Raw genomic sequence first — 20,387 nt, 5'->3', positions numbered from 1 at the left:
AGGAGACGAGTGGTGAAAAAACCAAATAACAATATGTACAAACAAATGGAGCATGTTTAAAAAGGGTATGCGTTCATGGTATTCTTGAAGTTGGCAGGGTCAGTGATGGATGCGATGGAAGCGGGAAGGTGATTTCAGTCTGAGCTTGTTGTGGGCACGAATGAATTAAAATAAAGGTTTGTACGGCTGCTTGGAATTCCAACTTTGAAGTGGTGATCGCTGCGGGATGAAATGTAGGATGGCGGCAAAAAAAGTGAGTTACTCAGTGAGGGTATGGTATGGTACAACTTGTGGAAGAGGCACAGGCGCGAGATTTTGCGGCGAAGTGATAGGCTAGGTAGATTTAAGGTTGACTTCATATGAGTTACGCTTGCTGTACGGAAATAGTTGGACAAAATGAAGCAAGCGGCGCGATGTTGAATTGCTTCGAGGCTACTGATATGAACGTTTATGCGTGGATCCCATACAGATGATGAATATTCGAGCTTAGGTCACACTAATGTTTTATAGAGAAGAAGTGTCAGTTCCATCGGGGCAAGGGAGAAGTTACGGCGTAAATAACCAAGAGTTCGGTTAGCACTGTTTATAATAACGTCAATGTGAGTCTGCCAGGAAAGGTTGTCAGAAATTGTAACGCCAAGTGCAAACTTTAGTAAGGGGGGAATAATTAAGTACGTAGTTAGTAGAAATATTACATGTTCGACGTGAAACTCTCATTATCTTGCATTTATTAACATTAAGGTTCATTAGCCAAGTATCGCACTAGGATGAAACATTGTCTAAGTCACACTGAAGGGCAAGGTGGTCAGAAGGGGTTTTAATTTCGCGGTAAATAACACAATCATCGGCGAAAAGCTTTATGGAAGAAGAGATGTTATGTGGCAAGTCGTTAATGTAAATTAGGAAGAGTAGTGGGCAAAGAACAGATCCTTGTGGGACGCCAGAGGTTACGGGTGAGAGGGGGGAGTTGGATTCATTAGCCGTTACAAATTGGGAGCGGTCTGTTAGAAAGCATTCAATCCATTTTAATATGTTAGCATCAAGATTAAGTTTGCTTAGTTTTAGCAGTAGTAGTTTATGGCATACAGTGTCAAAAGCTTTTGCAAAGTCGAGGAAAATACAGTCAACAAGGGAAGAAGCATCAAGGGCAAGAAATAGGTCATTAGTAAAGCAGAGAAGTTGGGTCTCACACGAGTACTTTTTCCGGAATCCATGCTGGTGATCACTAAGGAAGGAGTTGTTTTCTAAAAAAGTGATTTTGTGGGAATAGATGACGTGTTCCATGAGCTTAGACGGTATACTTGTTAAGGATATGGGCCTGTAATTGCGGGGGTTATTAACGTCACCTGATTTGTGAAGAGGAACCACCTTTCCCGCTTTCCAGTCGCCCGGAAGGGAATGACATTCCAAAGACTGCGTGAAAATCTTACATAAAATTACAGATGAGTAAACAGAGGTATTATGCAAAACCTTTGCACAGATACCGTCTTCACCTGGAGCGCTGGCCAATTTCATGTTTTCGATCAATTTTCGTATGCCAGAACAGTCAAATATAAGTGGTTCCATTGGAACAAAGTGGTGAGGGGGGTGTCGGGAAAAGAAAGGGCTGCAGATTTAACAAAGCACGATGAAAACACAGAGCTTAAAATGACACAACACGCTTCTTTTGGTACACGGCTGTTATCATCATGGATTAATTCTATCGCCTTTTTTTAATTATCGCTAATCGTCTGCCAAAATTTCTGTGGGTTAGTTGCAAGCAGGGAGGGAAGCGTTTGTTGATAATAAGTTTCTTTTGCGACGGAAAATGCGCGAGCGCACTCGTCAGCTGCGAGAAGATAAGCGGACCACCTTTCCGCGTTGTTAGTTAGCTTTGCCCTTCGAAAAATTCGTTTCTTTTTGTTGAGTAGTCGTTTTAGTGTAAGCGTGAACCAAGGGGGCTTTGCGTTTTGCCTAATTCTGCGGAGTGGAATATAACGATTGGTAAGTTCTGCTACCTTCTGCTTAAACAAATTCCAGTTTTTTTGCACGGATCTTTCCAGAAAATTCGAAAGGTAATCGTTTAGGAAAACCTGAAGCTCAATATTAATTGAAACATAGTCAACTCTTTTGTAGTCCCTAAAACCTTTTGAGCTATCACTTCTTTTAGTTGTTTTAGTCATGTTAAAATGAATAGCTAGATGGTCGCTTACGCCGGAAACACTGATAGGAATTTAATTAGGTCGGGATGCGTGCTCAGCACTAAGTCTAGAACTGTGGAGGTAGACAAGGTAATGCGGGTTGGAGCATTAACCAGGTGGGTAAGGTTAAAGTCTGAACACACGTCAAGAAAGGCAGCACTGTCAGCAGAAGTTTTGGATATTGATGGAAAAGGGGGAGACCACGAAACATCAGAGAAGTTAAAATCACCTAGGAGAAACATAGGCGTAGCCGGAAGCCTTACTCGCAACTTATTTAAGACATCGTGTAAATCATTTGCAAAGCCGGTAGTTAGGTTAGGAGGCCGGTAGCAGCCACAAACAATGATATCTTTGTGGTTAATGCGAACACACGCGACAACAATTTCAAGCGGCGAAACAACAGGCACACTGAACGAGCTGATCTCGTCGCTAATAGCAATCAATACGCCGCCCCCGCACCGCGTACCCCGGTCACAGCGCTAGAACTTAAACGTTTCTGAACAGTTAAATATTTTCTATTTTCGCGGACAGCCAGGTTTCAGTTGCTATGACGACATCAGCTAGACATGTATCTATTAGTGCAGATAGGGCATCACGTTTGTTAGTAAAACTTCGAGAATTACATAGTATAAAAGAAAATTCATGTGCTTGAAAATGCTTATCTAGCTATCGTGGTGAAGAAGGAGCGCTGGTCCCTGCGCTTTCTGCGTTTGTTGCTTGGGGGGCAACGTGAACGGGGTTATCATACATAGGCCCAGCCTCAGTTACACGATCGGTGACCGGACAATAAACATAGGCTTTCTTGTTAATTACTATCTTATTATACTTGAGGTAATATGGCTGCCCAGTGGTTTTCGCGAAATTTAAAAGCTTTTTCTAAATGCTGCGCGTGGCCTTGCAGAAATCTTCGTAACTGACACGGGGGTGCTACGAAGCATAGATTTCTTAGCAAAGACACCTTCTCTTGTTTTGAAAGAACTAAAACGAACAAGGACAGGTCGACATTTGTTCTGCACAAAGGTTCCAATCCTGTGAGCACGGGAGATGGCTTCATTAGGAAGATCCAGTTTAAGGGACGCAGACAGGATTTCAGAGACTTTTAGCTCAGACTCAGCCCAGGTTTCTGAGACAGAATCTAATAGCCCATAAAAAATTAGGTTATCCCTACGAGAGCGATCCTCGAAGTCATCAAGCCGTGAACTGAGAGCGGCACTTTCGTGTCGCACGGCAGCCGTTACGAGACCTAGCATCTGCGTATCGTCTGGAACGCTCTCGAGGGAAGTAACCTTCTGTTCAAGTACAGTTAGTCGAGCGGTTAAATCTGTTGCTTTGAATCAAGTAGCAACTGGTTTTCTTTAACATCGTTAATAGACTTCTGCAAGTTGTCATGACGCTCATCCAAGTGTGCCGTTAGTTTGCTGATGGCGGCTAATACTTCGCTATTCGGACCAGGGTTCTGTTCTATATCCCCGCAAAGAAGAAGTTCCTTTACAACGAGAAAACAATCTGCGATTATATCAAGCAACACATGTGGGCATGGAAGGAGCAGCAGACAATAGTTACTAGATCGCTTAGCGTTATAATCTTGGGAGGGACCAACCTGGACGAAAAGCAAAAAGTGGTTGGATGAGACCATTGTGGCGGCCGCTCCGTTCCACTGCCCACTGAGGTGCGCGGTGCAAGGCCGGCTGTATTTGTAGCTTTCTGGGTGGCTTGACGATGTCGATGCGGTTGGCTTGATGGCAGCTTGAGGGGTTACCGGAACGGGAGGTTGAAGTGGCACCGGGCAACAACGGCTCGGTTCGGGCAGGCGAGGGCACGTGCCGTGTGGCGTGCCAGGCGCATGTGGTTCCACGCAGACCGGCAAGCTCGTGCTGATGACTGCGAATAACTGGACGAAAAGCAAAAACTGGTTGGATGAGACCATTGTGGCGGCCGCTCCTTTCCACTGCCCACTGAGGTGCGCGGTGCAAGGCTGGCTGTATTTGTAGCTTTCTGGCTGGCTTGACGATGTCGATGCGGTTGGCTTGATGGCAGCTTGATGGGTTACCGGAACGGGAAGTTGAAGTGGCACCGGGCAACAACGGCTCGGTTCGGGCAGGCGAGGGCACGTGCCGTGTGTCGTGCCAGGCGCATGTGGTTCTACGCAGACCGGCGAGCTCGTGCTGATGACTGCGAATAACTGGACGAAAAGCAAAAAGTGGTTGGATGAGACCATTGTGGCGGCCGCTCCATTCCACTGCCCACTGCATAATCTTCGCTGCAAAAACCACAGTTCTGCAGGGGTGTCAGGTGACAATTTTTATAATTGCTCAGTTTTTATCTTTTTTCAACTGTGGTGCAATTTGGTGATGACTACTTTGTTCAAAGGGAAGGAATATGTATAGGTTCCTGTATGGCATAGAATTTAAGTGACTTGGTTTTAGCCTATCTTGACAAGCGTATTGCCGCGTGCCTTGACCCAGCAATTGTTGCCACGGTTTTGAGATATGTTGAAGACTACCTGGTTATTTTAAAAGGGGTCGAGCTTCTAGTAAGTGCCCCTGTTGTCGACAGTGTTCTAGATTTTTTAGAGCAAATTCTGAAGGACTTTAGTTCACGCACGAAATGCCAGAAAAAGGGTGTCGCAGTACCTTGACATATCCATATGCATGCACCATTAAAACTAATGCTGTAGATACAATCCACGATCTAAAAAAGAAATTTTGAGTTGATTTGGCACATTCAAAAATCAGAAAAAGTGGTATAGCAAAGAACTGCCTGCGCTTGCTCTAGATAAGTCCTGTGAACACCAGGTTGGCACTAGCGTCACGACACAGGTCAAGCGCTTACAAAGTGCAGGTTTCTCCCAATAAACCATTGCCAGTGTGACTGAGAGCCTTGTCGCAGAAATAAAAGGCGCCAGGCACAATGCTGAAAGAGATGATCCGTCGGAAAGAGGGAGACCAGCGGTTGTCCCTTACATCCACCAGCTCTCGCATCACCTCAAAAACGTGGCGGGAAAATGCGGAGTGCCCGTTGCGTTTTCGGCTCCCCACAAGTTGTCAACAATGTGCCACAAGTTGAGCAGTGAAGACCTGAGTGCTCAAAAAAGCACGCCACCCGCTTTGTGCCATGCAGTACTGGTGTAATTTGTCGCAATTCGCCGGGCTGCCGTAAATGTTATATTGGTCAGACGGGGCGATGCCTGAATGACCGGCCTAGAGAGCATCGCTCAGCAGTATTGGCTGTAATCGGAGGGGGGCACTTGGCCGACCATTGTCGCAGGTGCAAATGCACTCCAGTAATCGAAAAAACACAGGTCCTACGCTGGGCACACTCCCGACGCGAACGTGAAATCTACGAGGCATGTTCTATCCATCAAGAAGGCAACGAGTCTATCAGCACCCCTTCTGTGACATTGTTCACTAAAGAACTGAGGTTCCGGCAGCAAAGAATAACCCGCCCACATGTTGAATAATAACTCTCTCTCTCTCTCTCTCTCTTTCTCCTGCGCGTGCGTCGCTGTCATAGTGTGTATGTGTATTTTCTAATAAATCAAGTTGATGTCGTTCGTCCTGTGCGTTTCTTACTCGTGTGGTCCGCCTTTAGCGCTAGTAAAATGTACCCATATAGTCTAGGAAAGCTTTATGCGTCACAGAAAACGCCAAAAATCAGCAAGGAAGATGAAGAAAAGAAATGCCACTTTCGAATTGATTTTTCTTCTAAAGAAAGTAGCGCCAATGAAACTACAGGGGCCAAAGCACGGTTTAGGAACTTTAGAGTCCATTATGCACAAGTAATCCCACAATGTCTACAAATTACTTCAAGGTCCCTTTAGCACGCTAACTCTAGATCCTGATGTTACTGCTTACCGATATTTCTTAAAGGACGCTGAGGTGTGCCAATTTTTATTCCCAATGTTTTATAAGGATTTCTAAATCAAATGAGTGCCAACGAGTGCTTTTATGTAAACTTTACTATTACTCTGAATGGGTAACAGATGCTTATTCTATGTTCAATTTGCTAAAGGACTTGACATAAAAAGCTGCCATTATACTTCCAGAGGGCACTCAAAATACCTACCTGTATATTTGTCGTCCGAAGAAAATTAATGAGAATTGTTCCCTAAAGAACATTTGTTAATAAGAATGTAACAATACAACGAGGCAATGGCAGCGTTCCTATCATATGTAGTTGCACAAGGCACTCCAAATCTACAATCTGTTTTACTGTTTAAAAATTCTTGGCTAATTCTTTTAAGAGAAATGCAGCGGTTACTTTTCTTACGAAGCCAAAAAGCGAGAAAGCCCGTGTGTTCCAGGAATTCAGCTCACATTTAGGAACCCCAGGTGTTCAAAATAAATCCAGAACCCTCTACTACGGCTTCCCTCATCGCCTGTGTATGTCGGCGTGTTAAACACTATATTAAATCAATTTTTTCAAGAAAACTGGTTATGGACATGTCAGCGTGACAACAAAGCAATGGGAGTATTCCCATTATGTATGTGTGTATGTATGTATGTACGTGCGCATGCACACACCACATACATGCGTGTGCACACGCACACACACACGAGGCATATGCATGCCTGTGTACAATGTATTAAACTCTTCCACATTTTCCGTATCCCGGCCCTTGTTTTTCTCACTCCCCACACCTCAATTATTCTAACAAAAATTTAGCAAGCTACATTTACTCATGGCTGTGGTAACACAATACACTCACACACTCAAGCGCAGTAAAGACCCCACCCCACGCACTATATATAAGTGTGTGGGGTGCATAACTGGATGCATATCTGGCTGCATTTCGTGTAATACATAAATCTGATGGTGTCATATAGGTGTTGTTCATGCCATATAAAGAAGCATCTAGCGCCATATACGGGTTGGCCGGTCTATATACGGCTGTACTTGGCGCCATATAAGAGTTGGTTGTAATTTGAGCCATATATGAGTTGGACGCGCCATATATGGCTCTATGTGGGGCCATATAAGGCCATATTTGACGCTATATATGGGCTGACCACGCCATATATGGCCCTATTTGCGCCATATATGGCAAGTGGCACCCATATATGAACACATATATAACTATATATGGCCACATATAATTTATATATGGCCATATATGGCATTTTCGTAAGGGTAACTATATTTTTTATGTCATTCATATCTGAGGCCCTGACTGCATCATGTGGTTATCGCAAGCGACATCAAGACACCCTAGTATGGGTTAAAGTGACTAAGTTCACAGACACCCTACAAACATTTCCAATAAATCAAGGGAGAGAAAAAGGAAGGCAAATGCACAGCCCTTGAACATGCCTGCAATAAATCTTTCCATGATTTCGTTCCATGTTTGGATGTAAAAAAGTGCAGCGCCGCAAGTATGCTCTGAAATGATACAGTGACTCATGTATATCTGTGCCTGACATTTCCTGCCAGGCTTGTCTGAGACAAACGAGCATTATAAATTTGGAGGTTGCATGGGGCCTTTCAGAACACGTGAAACCGTTTCTGTTTTTGAATCAAAAACACTTTGGTATTGCATGATTTTGTTAACTGCTGTTTTTTCCTTTAACATGCCAGGTTGCACCTATTCAAGTGAGTGGGCACACATTTAAAGATGTGAACCCTTACACTGCCTCTCCCCTACTATGGTGGCCCATTTTCATAGAAAGAGTGCAGCTAATTAGCCGTTGCCATACTCACGTCTGCTAGAGGGGCCAACTTGCATTAAAAATGCTGCTTTGCCTTGTACAGCACAGCCAGCCCTGCCTCAAGATCTATGAAGTCATTCAGCTCTACCATGTATCAGGATCTGCACAAGAAAATCGTTTCGGCAAATCAGTAATTCATGCCGGACACGCACACGCAGTTTCCATTATACTTGCAGATACCTCCACCCATTTCCCTGGTGGTGTTACATCGAAAGCTAATTTGTTACGGCGTGCGTCATCATGTATGGTCATCTGTCATAACACAGCGTGTAATACGAGAAAGACCTTCACTGGTGAGAAAACCTTCTTTTTTGCAGTAGTGATCCGTATTCTGACACCTAAATACTCTGTGTCACCGTGCTGACAAGCATGATTGGTGCAAAAGGTAATTTGTAGAAGCAACCGTTACAACAGTCTTCTCAGCTAACGTAAACCTCGCTCAAGGCACCAAATTACTGATGATTGCATGGAAACAAAAAAAATACAGTTGAAATGAAAATGCTATTCTTGCAAACTTACCAACGCTGCAGGCCACACACACCTGCCTTAGTTAATGTTAACGTGATTATAGAAGTAGCCGTCACATGAAATACAACTACATTTTTTTTTGTAGCTGCATGCTCCTTGTCAAAATCGAGGGTCAGATGATTCAAGCAATTTTGGTGTAGGATCTTACTCTTGATTATGACATAAGGTTATTACCAACAAAAGATTGTGTGCATTGCTGTTCTAAAAAATTACATCCCTTGTTATTTCCGCAGACTGGTATCATTCTAAGGAAAACTCGGTTCTCTTCTATAAGGGCATGAATTTTTGTTTTGAATTACGTGGCCTTAGCTGGCGACTGACAGACCCCGATTGTATACCGACCCTTCATTATCGTACGAAAAGGAATAAAAACATTACGGGTTCGAACCACGTCGCCGTCGTGGACCACACTATATGCATTTAATCGTTCGATAGGCCCATACCATCTTTTAGATACCCGTGTGAGGCTGTCCTGAAGTTCGGAGAAACGCAGGCGGGTTGTGTTCCTTTTCTCGTCTTGCATGAAGCTTTCTTTTAAATATGAACACCGTCTTCCCCGACCTCTCTACCTTCCTTCGCGCTTCCGTCTGACTGCGCTGATTTTCGCCAGCACGATGTAACCCTTAGATTGCTTTGAAACGACGCTGCGCGCGACAAACGGTTTTCTCTCGAATGCCCTGTTACAAACCGGACTACAAAAGAATGCGAATGCATACCCCAAAACCCACTAACAAGTACAACAAAACGAGTGTGCGCTTTTTTTGCCTGTGAGTGCACGTGCTCTGTGCGGCATGGGCACTTCACACTTAACCCTATCCAAATGTTTGACAAACATATCGAGTGATGACAGACGACTTACCAGCGGGCTGTCCTCAGCTGTCGCCGTATCCAAATGCTGTTAGCGGCTATTCCTCGTGTGACAGGGGCACCTAAAAATCTTTCCACCAAATGGCACTACTCGTCCTTCTCAAATAAGAAAAAAACGATGGCCCAAGGCGAGGCTTGAAGCTCCAGCCGCACCGAGTCACCGGCCGCGCTGCGTTGATATCACGGAGGTTGTTTACATGCGGGCAGCAAGTCGTGCCGCCAGGACAAGTTGAGGCGCTGCAGTCGGGTGCGTTGGCACCCTGGCACGAGAATTTGAATCGTCTATATGTGCGCAAGCAAGTGAAGCAGATGAAAATTGCAATTGTTGCAACTGCGAGCACTGTCTCTTTGTTAGCGGCAGGGTTGGATAACACCTCTCCTCAAAACAAAAAGATTGAAAGGACACGGCCGCGCTGTCTGCCGTAATCGTGCTGGGTGAAGTATCTCTACAGGTACAAGCACGGTATCCGCTTTTTAGCTGCATGCAACCGTCGCGGCCTGCTTACTCGTTCTAATTAGCATTAAGCCACGGTTTAGGTGCTGGTACACGGAAACAACAAAAGAGCAACATGGCGACCACCCGCTTGAGATGATTATCCCATATCGGGAGTTTATTGTGAACGTGGTAATATACAAGGGATCTAATGCCATCTCAGAAATAGTCTTAACAATACAGCGCAACAGGAATAGTGTATAGTCGTTCTAAATCCTGCTTTTACTACGTGGATGGGTAATGGTAGTACCATGGAGGTCCGTCCATTTTTTTACGCTATGCCTAGGAAGTAAATGTTTTGCTATAGGTACTTTTCAGGGCACATTACTTGTTAAAAACTCCATTTCCGGCTATTTTCCGTTTACAGTGAAAGGCGTTCTTAAGATATCACCAGTACAGTTTAAAGCAGTGACCTCAGTAGTTTTCTTACAAACATTTTACATATTTTAAGGGTGGGTTGGGTGGGTTCCTGGTTTTGGCACACCACTTAAGCTGGCAGTCGGCAAGGCATAAAAACACCGCGTCAAAAAAAGCCTCCAAATTTTTTCTCACTGATGTATACAGTCAAACCCGAGTATAACGAACCACGGATAGAGTGAATTATGCTATATATCGAACAAAAACAAACCCGTTAAGAAAATTCATGCTAAACACATTCCTTATAATGAAGTTCACATCGCATCTATCGAACTCGGTGCACCTACAATTGCCACGGAATTGCATGGGGTACCGGAAGGTGGATTGAGATGTTGAGACACGCATAGAGCGACGTGACGCCCGACACCTTTCATAACTGTTTCCGACGCACAGGATTCAACAAGGACCTCATCCAGTCAGCCAATATTGCTTCGATATTAAATGACATAAACTTGAAGTGATGCTTACAATGTGTCCGCCAAAAAGAAAGTGAAAACGAAAATCACCGCTCTTTTGCGAAGTAGGCAGTTAAGACGGAAAGTAGCTTTATTGCATGCAATAAATGCATTGTTTTGTGCAATGTAATGCCATACTTTATATGTTCGTGTCTCAATGTGAGATTGGCAGCGGGACCGTTTATTGTGAACTCGTAACAAATAAATTTGTTGTAGTCCGGTTCGCCTACATTGAACTCTTGGATATACCAAACCGATAGCACTCTTGTAACCGATGTGTAACCGATAGCACTCTTCTCTTTTTGGGTTTTTGCTTTGTATTTGCATAGTGATGCCTTTTTTATGACAGTGTAAGTCAACACTTTGTTGTTTCAACGATACAGCCTTTACCCGCAATCATTTTTTGTTATATCGACTGTACTGTATTCCTTAGCTTTTTCTCCCCTCTTAAATAATGCCCGTGAGGGCGATGTAGGTACTTGTATAAATAAATAAAATAAATAAATAAACTAATAGCGGTGCATACTAGACTCTGCTACAGCCGGGTTTGACTGTATGCGGGGATTCTAGGGATTTCTCTGCAGATGTGCGTACTAGTTTGCACAGCTTGACAGCTAGTGGATTTGGCTAGCTAAGCCTGCCTTTGTGAAGGATACAGAAACTCATAGAAACAGATAAACAATTTGGAAAGAAGGAAAGAAAGTAGAGAAAAAACGCCCGCCAGGTGGGATCCGAACCCACGACCTCCAGAATACCGGTCTGGTGCGACAACCACTACGCTACCGGTGGGGCTATTTTCCCCCTCCACTTTCTGGGGTATTTATGTCAATGTAATTTTTTCCTGTGCTTGGGGGTGGTAGCCAGCACCACTTCGACCTCTCGGGGTGAAGGGGACCTTCTTTTTAACCCCCGGGGCATGACTCGAGTGTCTATGACATGTCGAGAGTGGTCGACCAGTGTTGAACCCTCTTAAGCTTCCTGTGGCACCAAGACTGCCAGAACAGAGGCCCTCGCTATGAATGTAGCGAATCAGAATAGGAAATGAGGTCGTCGTTGAAATAAGACAGAAATAAAGTTTGGCAGTCAAGAAAAGCTCGGAAAGCAAAGGGGAGGGTATGGTTGGTCATAGAAACATATAAAAAATTTGGAACGCACAGGAAAAAATTACATTGACATTAAATTGCGTCTATATATATATATATATATATAGTAAGGAAATGAGGGGCTCGTTGAGGAAATACAGAAAGATAGGGCAGCAGTCTACAACGCCAAAGGAGGCATAGGGGTGTGGTTAGGCTCTTTTCTTTTTCACTACGGTTAGTGAAGTAAACATTTTTTTTTCTTTTAATATACAGAAGAAAGAAAGAAAGAAAAACACGCGCCCAGAGTGGGGACCGAACCCACGCCTTTCGATTACATGTCGAATGCCTTACCAATTCGGCTATCTGGGCAACTGTGTTCTCCTTCACTTTCTAGGCTATTTATATTTACTAGAAGTGTATCTGACGCTTGAGGGTGGTAGCCAGCGCCACTCTGACTACACGGGGAGAAGGGGACCTTCTTTTCAACCCCCGGGGCGTGACTCGAGCGTCTACAGCCTGTCATGAGCGGGTGACTGGCGGGAATTGGTAAGGCATTCGACATGTAATCGAAATGCGTGGGTTCGGTCCCCACTCTGGGCGCGTGTTTTTCTTTCTTTCTTTCTTCTGTATATTAAAAGAAAAAAAATGTTTACTTCACTAACCGTAGTGAAAAAGAAAAGAGCCTAACCACACCCCTATGCCTCCTTTGGCGTTGTAGACTGCTGCCCTATCTTTCTGTATTTCCTCAACGAGCCCCTCATTTCCTTACCATATTATTCTGCGAAAGCCTAGCGAGGGTCTCGGTTCTGGCAGCCTTGATGCCTAGGTAGCATAAGAGGGCTTCCCGCCAGTCACCCGCTCATGACAGGCTGTAGACGCTCGAGTCACGCCCCGGGGGTTGAAAAGAAGGTCCCCTTCTCCCCGTGTAGTCAGAGTGGCGCTGGCTACCACCCTCAAGCGTCAGATACACTTCTAGTAAATATAAATAGCCTAGAAAGTGAAGGAGAACACAGTCGCCCAGATAGCCGAATTGGTAAGGCATTCGACATGTAATCGAAAGGCGTGGGTTCGGTCCCCACTCTGGGCGCGTGTTTTTCTTTCTTTCTTTCTTCTGTATATTAAAAGAAAAAAAAATGTTTACTTCACTAACCGCAGTGAAAAAGAAAAGAGCCTAACCACACCCCTATGCCTCCTTTGGCATTGTAGACTGCTGCCCTATCTTTCTGTATATATATATATATATATATATATACATATATATATATATATATATATATATATATATATATATATATATATATATATATATATATGCTTTCAATAGTACCTTTTATTCAGTGCGTATCACTGCGAATTTTTTTATAGCAGAGTGCGGTTCTCAACTGAATAATTATGCTGCTAGTCATCCTCACTGGTCACCCTAATTGGTTCAAAAATTATAGTGGCTAATCGGGGTCGACGAAAAACGAAGCAGTCGCGAGTGCGTCGACAAATAACTGACGTATTTAGAGACGTTCAGCGACATCTCAATACCCGTGGAGAACACGTGGTCAATCGCACCGTTATGTTTTAAGAACACACTGCACGCTTATATTTAATTCAGCGTTTTTACGTACACGTAACAATTTCGCACCTTTGAATATTGCTTCCTATGGTCAACACCCACGTTTCGGCCAATATTACCGCGACGGTCAATGAAGGCTGAGAAACCTCATTATTTTAAAAAAATTATAAATTAATGTCTATGAAAAACGACAACTACTGTATTTCGATTGATTAGTAGGTTTAGCGTGCCGAAGCTAGACAGGCGATGAGGCGCGCTGTAGTGGAGGGCTCATTTAATTTTGAACACCGGGGAATCTCTAGCACAGGCTGAAATCTCCAACGCCGAAATTTCTAACACATGCGTTTTCGTTTTTCGCCACCACCAGAAAAGCCTCCGCCGCGGCCGAGAATCCAACCGGCGTCCTTGGGCTCAGCAGCACAACGTCATAGCCACTGGGCCACCTTGGTGGATTAACTTCTCTAACTTCGGTATTTCATTTGCGTGTGTGTTTGTGGGGGGGGGGAGAAGAGGGGGGGGGGCTGTAACAGCAAATGAAATCCTATTTGGAAATTTTATACTTTATTGACTTTACCGAGAATGTATGCTCTCTAGGGACCGCTATCTTTACTGTCATGACGATCGTTTCGTGGGTCTTTTTGGTGGGACACTCCGTCCGAGCCCTGGTTTTTGTGTTGCGTATCTTCAATTTCAACATCGAACCACGCGAGCCTCTCGTCGTCACTTTAAACAAAATGCAGTGCCTTGTATTCCACCACGCTCTAGTTTTCCGCAGCCGTCGAGAAGGTCGTGCTAGAAGGCAAAATTTTATTATGATTGATGAAGCATAATATTTTGATTTACGAACCATAATAACTTTCACGGCGAGACAGCTTTATCCCCTAGGCAACTCAAACTAGGTTGGTCAAGATTAAAATACGCCTGTTTCTAAACTGCGCTGAACGATAGCTTCAAAACATTTGGCCTAATGAATGCCAGCAGTCATAGCTTCATTTCAGAGCCACGGCCACTGGATGGAAACAAGGACCTTGTTTCCATCAAGCGGCAGTATTAGAACACGCACCTAAAATAATTTTTAAACCAAATTCCCATCGAACCAGGCTGCACAGCCGTTTTCCAAAAACACCATTCCACGAGATCACGTTTTCAGAGATTGCAGAGTCATCTTTCCAGTCACTGGTAATAGTATTACTTCCCATATACTTGAGACAGGACGTTGGTTGCTGCCGCGTTTATGCGGGATGATCACGGCAACTCCGGGATTCAAACGGTTTTGAGCAGACTAACCGAAGTTTAAGTAACAGTTTTAGTGAAGCTAAACTCCAAACCGGACGTGCATTCTAACTTGCCTCTGGGGACTGCTGTCCGCGAACAGGGTGGCCGCCGACGCAGCCTTATTTCTCGAAAGGACACGATCGGGACAAGAAAAGCCGAAGAAGGACAGCCTATATCTGAACTTGGTACCCATTCCGCATGTAACCAACGAATAGAGCAGTTTGCGGCATGAAAGAGCACTAAATCCTTAATATCGATATAAAGGCGTTTAATCACTGAAACAAATTGTCTCCTAAATCTTTCGAACAATCGCAAACATCATAAAATAACTTGTGCCGGACCCCCTTTGGCACAGCGTATGCCTTGCGTCATTCAAAGGCCACACAAAGTAACAGAACAAAAAACGCTATCTCTCCTCGAACCTAAACAAACGAAGACCAAAAGCAAGAAAAAACTGTTTGCAACAGCCCTTGCACTCATAAAATCTATGCCAACTTTAAGATAACTTGCTCTGCCATAGCACGGTAAGAAACGTATGTACAGCCTTGCAACCCATATAAGGGGAAAAGTTGACCTTGGTGTCTTTTGTTAATTATTCCTGTGCAATATACAAACGGCCGTTCTGGCATAGGGGAAAGCCAGATACGTACAAAAACTGTTCAATATCACCTAAAGTTTTTTTTTTTCCTTAAACGATTAAGGCATAGAAAACATAAGTAATGTTATGCTTTCTTACCTTCAGTAACATAATATTTATTATGCTCTGCGCCTAAAAAAACATGCGCCATATATATATATATTATAATGGGGTTTATTGGCAGGTCTTGCAAGAGGCACGAACGAGGTCTGGCCGTTTCAGAGTCCAAACGAGGTCTGGCGTCCGCGCGCAGGTCTCGCGCCGAAGCACTGTCGATGGAGCTGCCGCTGTGTCGCTACGGGGACATATACCCACTGGGGGATTGACGCCACTCAGAAGGTCAGCCTCCGCTTTAGCCGAACACATACCCGCTCGGGGAGACTGGTGCTCTAACGGTCGCTCACTATCTTCGTTACAATCACCCCCGGGGGCACAAGGAGCCATCCTTGGCGACTCAGGGTGATGCGACGATGAGCGGGTCGTAATAGGGCTTGAGACGCTGAACGTGAACCGTCTCGCGGCCACGGAAGCGACGATCGGTACTAGGAGTGACCGGCTCGACGATGTAATTGACGGGAGACGTTTTTTCGACGACTCGGTAGGGACCCTGGTATTTCGTGTGAAGTTTGCTTGAAAGCCCTGGGGCCGTAGACGGTGTCCGTAGCCATACAAGGGAGCCAGCAGCGTAAGTTGGCGTTCCACTACTGTCGCCGTGGCGATACTGCTGACGTCCTTGGTCTGCTGCCTTGAAGGAGCGTGCCAGTTGGCGGCACTCTTCGGCTCGCTTGGCGATTTCCGAAACTGGAACACATTCCGAAATGTCAGGGCGGTAAGGAAGGATGGTGTCAAGTAGGCAGGAAGGTTCACGCCCGTACAGCAGAAAGAATGGTGAGAAGCCGGTGGTTGGCTGCGTGGCCGTATTATACGCGTACGTGACGAAAGGAAGAACTACGTCCCAGTTCGAATGGTCACGAGAAACATATATCGACAGCATGTCGCCCAGTGTACGGTTAAAACGTTCTGTCATCCCGTTGGTTTGGGGGTGGTAGTATGTAGTCTTCCTGTGAACAGCGCGGCATTCAGTGAGCAGCGCCTCCACGACTTCGGACAATAAGACTCGTCCCCGGTCGCTCAACAGCTCCCTGGGCGCTCCGTGCCGCCGAATAAAACGTTGAAGAAGGAAGGATGCGACATCGCGAGCAGTGGCAGTGGACAGTGCAGCGGCTTCCGCGTACCGTGTCAAGTGATCAACTGCCACAATAATCCAACGATTGCCTGCGGCCGTGCTGGGAAGTGGACCGTAAATATCTATTCCAACACGGTCAAAAGGTCGTGCTGGACACGGTAGTGGCTGAAATGCTCCCGTGGGATGTTGAGGGGGACACTTACGACGCTGACATTCTGTGCACGAGCGGATGTACTTGATCACAAATGTGTACATCCCCCGCCAGTAGTAGCGCAAACGGAGCCGCTGATACGTTTTCAGCACCCCAGCATGGGCGCACTGTGCGTCAGCGTGGTGGTTGAAGCAAAATTCGGAACGCAAATGGCCAAGAATGACGAGTAGCCACTTCCTGCCTTCAGATGAGTAGTTCCGGCGGTAGAGCAGGTCGTCACGTATGGTGCAGTGTGAAGCCTGGCGGCGCGTTGCCCGGGATGCTGGAAGTTTTGATGGACTCGACAGGTAGTGCAAGATTGCGGCAATCCACGGATCCTTACGCTGTTCTGAGGCCATATCTTGTATAGCTAGTGATGCCACCGCGCAGTCTGCTGTGGACAGGGAACCAGTGTCGGACACGACGGGTGACCGAGACAGGGCATCGGCATCACTGTGTTTGCGTCCGGACCGGTATATGACTCGGATGTCGTACTCTTGAAGTCGAAGAGCCCAACGTCCGAGTCTACCGGAAGGGTCTTTCAGTGAGGACTGCCAGCATAGAGCGTGGTGATCCGTGACAACGTGGAATGGACGACCGTAAAGATAGGGACAAAATTTGGCGATAGCCCAAACAATAGCCAAACATTCCTTCTCGGTGACGGAATAGTTCCGCTCCGCCTTAGTCAGGGTGCGACTGGCGTATGCAACAACGTATTCATGGAAGCCTGCTTTACGCTGAGCGAGAACGGCACCTAGACCGACACCACTGGCGTCAGTGTGCACTTCAGTAGGTGCAAGCGGTTCAAAATGGCGTAGTATGGGTGGCGACGTCAGCAGGATTCGCATAGCCACAAATGCCTTTTCACAAGCAGGAGGCCAGGCGGTAATTTCTGCGCTTCCGTTGAGGAGCTGTGTCAAAGGGGCGATAATGGTGGCAAAGTTTCGAACGAATCGCCGAAAATAGGAGCAGAGACCAATAAATCTTCGAAGGTCTTTCAGAGTGGTCGGTTTTGGAAACTCTGCCACTGCACGAAGCTTTTCCGGGTCCGGAAGTATGCCGTCTTTAGAAACAACGTGCCCCAAGATTGTTAGCCTCTGAGCAGCAAAGCGACACTTTTTCAAGTTTAGTTGCAAGCCAGCCGAAGCAAGGCACGTCAACACTTGTTCAAGGCGCTCAAGGTGCGTGTGGAAATCTGGCGAAAACACGACAATGTCACCGAGATAACACAGACGTGTTTTCCACTTGAGGCCGCGTAAAACATTGTCCATCATTCGCTCGAAGGTAGGTGGCGCATTACAAAGCCCGAAAGGCATCACATTGAATTCGTAAAGCCCTTCGGGCGTAATGAACGCCGTTTTTGAGCGATCGGCATCGGCCATGGGCACTTGCCAGTAGCCTGACCGCAAATCTAGTGAGGAGAAGAATTCGGCCCCCTGTAAGCAGTCAAGAGCATCGTCGATACGAGGTAGCGGGTAGACGTCCTTGCGTGTAATCTTGTTCAGGCGACGGTAATCTACGCAGAACCGGATCGACCCGTCTTTCTTAGTTACCAGTACCACGGGGGAGGCCCATGGGCTGGTAGAGGGCCGAATTACGTTGCGCACAAGCATATCTGCCACTTGCTCGTCGATCACGCGGCGCTCCGCAGGTGACAGGCGATATGGCCGCTGCCGTAGGGGCGCGTGGGAGCCGGTGTCAATTTCGTGGGCGACATTCGACGTGCGTCCCAAGGTGGCTTGCTTGCAATCGAACGACTCACAAAAACGTTGTAGAAGGTTGATGAGCTGGCCGCGTTGGGCCGAGGTGAGGTCTTTGTTGATAGAGTGTAGGAACACGTCTGGACTTGCCGTACACTCGGGACTAAGTGCACTCACAGGAAAGAACGACGGTTCGTTGGGCACGGCCTCCACATGCGAGGAATCAACAGCTTCCACGAATCCCAGACATTCCCCGTGGAACAGTGTTGTCGGGCAAGAGGATGCGTTGCAGACCGCCATTAAGCTTGAACCAGAGCGAACATCGAGGACAGCGGAGGGTAAGGGGAACAACTTGCGCCAAAGAAATAAACTCGACGGTGTGAAAATCACGGTTGTGTCCGCAGCGACATTGCAAGAAACAGGAACAATCACGGAGCAGCTCGGGGGAATATCGGTATCTTCGGAAACCAGCAACTTGATCGACAGTTCGTTCTGCGGCGGCTCCCACAACGGTAGAAGTTCAACTTGCGCACGAGCACAATCGATTATGGCGTGATGACGGGATAGAAAGTCCCACACAAGAATGACAACGTGAGAACATGACGGGAGCACAACGAACTCGATGACGTAAGTGATGCCTTGGATGAGGACACGAGTGGTGCACATGGCTAGCGGCTTAACCTCTTGCGCATTTGCAGTCCGAAGAGTAAGTCCACCGAGAGGTGTTGTGACTTTACGCAACGAGCGGCAGATACGTTAACTTAACACTGACACTGCGGCTCCCGTATCAACAAGCGCTAGTGCGGCGACACTTTCCACAGTCACATCTATAACGTTAGCGGGTGATATAAGAGGACTTCGGCATTTTGACGTTCGTGCAGTTCTTGCCTCGGGAACTGCAGCCGTCAGTTTCCCTCGGCAACCGGATTTTGTCGGGGCCGCATGGGCGACACGGAGCGGGGACGCGGTGAAGAAGGGCGACGGCTCGAAAATGGTGGTGGCTCTCTAGTACAGGAGCTCGGTGTCGGTCCTGAATCACCGGGGGCGAAATACGGCTGAGATCCGTAGGCCGATACAGGGTGGACATCGCGATCAAGTGGCGGCCGCCGACGGCACATCCGCGCCACGTGCCCGGGCATGCAGCATGCGTAACATATCGGGCGGTTTTCTGGTGTGCGCCAAGGATTGAGCTGTTGAGGTGCCGGTCGAGAATACCGTGTCACCCGCTGGGGTGCCGTGTAATGATATGCCTGAAAGGCGCCTGGCTCCAGTTGTCGTACGACTGAAGCGTAATTCATCGCAGCCGGTGAAGCGAGAGGCGCAGCCATGGGTACCGTTAGGGTCGATGCTGCTATATATATATATATATAGTCGTGAAGTAGAGTTCTTCGTTGCTGCAGGAATACGCACAAAGTAGAAGTACGCTCTTCGGAGACTTTATTTCTAACGTTTCGACCTGAGACAGGTCTTCCTCAGGAATGAAAGCTTTGGGTAAAATCGTACGGACTCAGATTGGGGGCGGCGCCCCGAAACACAAGCCAGATGGGAAACAAACACACAAACGACCACACACAGCATACAGAGCTTATTCTGCCAAAGGCAGGCGAAAAAGAGCCTTCAGAAAAAAAAGGAGGAAAGGCAGAGGGAGGAACATGGTGGCAAGGAGGAGGCAAGAAAGAGGCAAGGAGGAACACACTGCATGAACGCGAGTGGTGGGGATACCAGGAAATTCGACGAGTTCACGGGTGGCGAAAGGCCTAAAAACATCCGGTGTCTCCGAGAGGGAAAAACTACAAAGCACACGCCGCCATGAGCAGTGAGTTTACATGCGCGTTACCAGTAACAAGGATTAACTACCGACCGTCTTCAGCGGCATGGTCAAGAATGCAAGCGGGGCCCATTACTGTATCTGAAGCGCAGGCAGCATCCGCGACTTTGGAGGGTCCCACAAAAGCCAATGGGGGAGCCCATTTGAGGCGTCCCCTTCCCCGCCTACGCCTCCGTTTCTACACGGCGTCGCGTCGTGTCGCGCCAGGTCAATGGACGGCCTGTTAACTGTTAGTAGTCGTCCTGTCGCCGGCACGCGTAGACCCCTGGGCCCAATGTAC

The 20,387-nt window shown here is 46.7% G+C and overlaps 1 pseudogene; it reads right to left on the bottom strand.

Moving 5' to 3' along the window:
* Nucleotides 1-2,846: 2,846 nt before the first annotated feature.
* On the bottom strand, nt 2,847-4,398 carry LOC144166026 (uncharacterized; annotated as a pseudogene).
* Nucleotides 4,399-20,387: the final 15,989 nt, after the last annotated feature.

This window comes from Haemaphysalis longicornis, unplaced genomic scaffold, assembly GCF_048455015.1.
Source record: "Haemaphysalis longicornis isolate Haplotype H1 unplaced genomic scaffold, Haemaphysalis longicornis Haplotype H1 scaffold_157, whole genome shotgun sequence".
NCBI lineage: Eukaryota > Metazoa > Arthropoda > Arachnida > Ixodida > Ixodidae > Haemaphysalis > Haemaphysalis longicornis.
Note: the sequence above shows the minus strand (reverse complement) of the source record. Positions and strands in the feature narration are given on the sequence as shown.